Below are 3,284 nucleotides of genomic sequence, written 5' to 3'. Positions count from 1 at the left end.
CAGGTTTTCCAGACCCTCCAGTACTGCTCAGGGTAATGCCCTGATCACTTACTATGGCTTGAGTTACCCTTTCACTTCTGCTAAATCACTCATTGTACTTAGCCAGGATGGTTAAAGAGAAGTAAAAAGAGTTTTTTTTATTCTTTTCTTACTGAAGTCATAAAAATTGGTGAAATCTGATGTGACTTAGGGCCCAATCCTATCCCTCCCTGGCAGTGGTACAGGGGTGGGCGCTGAAGGTCTTCTCAGGGTAAAGGAACCTCAGTTACCACATGTTGATCATGGCTGGCCCTGGCTCCTGAGCTGGCACGGAACTGCGGAGACCCATGTTAGGTGGCTCAGCTTGGTAGGGGGCATAGGATCTGGTAGTAGTCTCTGCCGTTGCCCCCACCACCTGGAGGGCCTGATCCTCCCTCCAAACCGCCCTCCCCTACTTTGTTTTAGCCCTTCCCCCCACCCTGAAAGGCCTCCCCACCAAGTAGTGGGAAAACTTATCGCCCGCTGTTTCAGCGACCCATCCACCTGGCACTGAGGCCCAGTTCTTACTGGTGCTGGCTTCTCTACTTGGGCAGCAGGCTCACCCCTAGTGCAGAGTGTCTTACAATGCCTTTTATAATGCCCAGCACCAGTGGTGGTGCTGGAGCACCAGTGCTAGGCAGCACAGGAATGGGCTGGCCATGACTGAACTGAAGCAGAGTACTCTAGCGACAGGACCAATGATTGTGTCCCGTATAACGGTCAAATGCATCCTAGTATTGGAATGTAGATCCGTTCTCTTTGGTGGTTGGCAACTTTCAGTCTCGAAAGACTATGGTATAAGCCTACAGCACCCGGTATTCCCAGGCAGTCTCCCATCCAAGTACTAACCAGGCCTGACCCTGCTTAGCTTCCAAGATCAGACGAAATCAGGCACGTACAGGGTAACAGTTGTATCCCAGATACTTGTGTCCTAGTATATGTATATTTATATTACATGCACTTTTTGCTTTTAAAATGCAAAGGTAGGCTTAGGGCTGGGATAAGAGGCTCAGGATAGATGTTGTCCAGTTATTGTTTGTCAGTTGCTCAGTGATGGCGGGATGCAAATGACCTCCCCCCAAGAAAAGATGCAAATGTCCAGGGACACCAATGATCATGCCGTATTTGACCAGGACCCAATTGTCCAGGATGCAAATACCGTAGTACCTTCTTGGAGCTATCACTTGAAGAAAGAAATCCTGATCAATTATTTATATGCATTTTAGTCAACTAATTAAGCAACCATTGTAAATTTGTGTAAAACAATACTCAATACATTTACTGAGTCAGACCATCAGTCCATCTTACTAAGCATTCTCTACACTGACAGAGCAGCTTTTCTCAGTGCTACTTGTCCAGGAGATTCCAGGGACTGCAACAGGGACCTTCTTCATGCAGCGCAAGTGCCATATCATTGAACAATGGGCCACTCCCTGAAGAGAGAAGAGGTATTCTCTCAGGTGTAGGAGAGAAAAGGGAATACCCCTTTTAAGAAGGCTGTTGCCATGTGCAGTTCCTATAATGATTTAACAACAATGCATTAAGAAACCTGCTGCCTGCTTAATTGTGGGCACTTCTTTAGTTGCTCAGAATCAGGGCTGGCCCATCCATGAAACTGACTGAAGTGCTCACCTTGGGTAACAGATTGGGAGGAGGTGCCCACCTGCCTGCTTGCCCATGCTGACCTTTCTCCTCTTCCTTCCTGGACTGCAAAAGGAAGAAGGGATAGAGCAGAAGAGGAAGTGTGGGAGGCTGTAGAGTAGTGGGTTAGAGTGTAAGAGGAAACAGAGCCTGGCACATCACCGGATAAGGGTGGACAGCATTTGGAATTCCACCTCAGGTGCTTGGAGATCTTGGGATGGTCCTGATCAAAATGATTGCAATCAATTTATCTAACTCTGGGGTGTCAAACAGAAGGCCCCTGGCCAGATGTGCCCCCCCCAAAGCAATTTATCTGACCCTCGTGATAATTGGGCTCTTCCAGTGTGATAATTGGGCTCTCTCATATCTTGAAGTTATGAACAAGATTTGCACATTTTCTCTTCTGTCATTTGCAGCTAATGAGTTTCTATACCAGAGCAAGATGTTATTTCTGGCCACCATCTGCTTAATGACATCACTTCTTGTTTAAAGGTCTCACTTCCTCAGCAGGCACCACGAATGCTGTTCGGCCCACTACATGACACAGGTTTGACACCCCTGAGCTAGCCAGTTTAATTCATCAAACGTTGCAGCCCTGGTAGTGAGTCTGGATCAGTGGATATAGGGTGTGATCTTGGACACTTGTCTTAAAAATAGAGGTGCTGATTCTGCGCATAGCAAAAATAATTTCTTGCAGTGAAATGATCAAGACGTGGCCTGAGAAAATGGCTTCTGAGAGTGTCTGGTGGCTCATGTGCTCCATAGAGGATGTTTTTGCTTCTAAACTGTTTGTTGTGCTCCTAGTACACCATAGAGCTTTCAATTTAGATAACACAGGTTTGCAGACAGCTCTGATTTGAGCTATACAGGCAGCAGGATGAAGTGATAGATACTGTAGGTGGTAGCAAGGAATATGCTGCATCAGATTGCAGGCAGGGGTGCTGTTTTTGACTGTTTCCCTTGTAAAATGGGGGGGGGGATGATATTCAAAGTATCATTACCTACCTATAGTCTGAAGCGTTCTGTTCTACCTCCTGAGAACTCTCCCACCTCATACTGTTACAGGTGTGAACCCAACCTAGGAAGAGACTGAAACAGGAGAAAGAAAAGGACCACTTCTGATTCTAGACTGGCAATGACATTTTGAGTGCTTCCCTGATTTTCTACCAACAAGTCTCCAAAACAGCATATAGGGTAGAATAGAAACATCAAAATAAATGATAGTTTATTACCATTACCATTACCATTACTCCATTACCATAGAGTTCTCCTCTATGTAGAACTCGTGCAAGGAAAGCGCCCTACAGGTAGACCACAGCTGCGATACAAGGACATCTGCAAGAGGGATCTGAAGGCCTTAGGAGTGGACCTCAACAAGTGGGAAACCCTGGCCTCTGAGCGTCCCGCTTGGAGGCAGGCTGTGCAGCATGACCTTTCCCAGTTTGAAGAGACACTTGGCCAACAGACTGAAGCAAAGAGGCAAAGAAGGAAGGCCCACAGCCAGGGAGACAGACCAGGGACAGACTGCACTTGCTCCCGGTGTGAAAGATATTGTCACTCCCGAATTGGCCTTTTCAGCCACACTAGATGCTGTTCCAGAACCACCTTTCAGAGCGCGATACCAT

General features: G+C 47.0%; 1 pseudogene; it reads right to left on the bottom strand.

Annotated features, from left to right (window-relative positions):
* Positions 1 to 818: 818 nt before the first annotated feature.
* On the bottom strand, positions 819 to 935 carry LOC136646612 (5S ribosomal RNA; annotated as a pseudogene).
* Between the last annotated feature and the right edge of the window lie 2,349 nt (positions 936 to 3,284).

This window comes from Tiliqua scincoides, chromosome 3 (assembly GCF_035046505.1).
Source record: "Tiliqua scincoides isolate rTilSci1 chromosome 3, rTilSci1.hap2, whole genome shotgun sequence".
In the NCBI taxonomy this organism is placed as follows: Eukaryota; Metazoa; Chordata; class Lepidosauria; order Squamata; family Scincidae; genus Tiliqua; species Tiliqua scincoides.
This window is presented reverse-complemented; position numbering and strand designations above follow the sequence as displayed.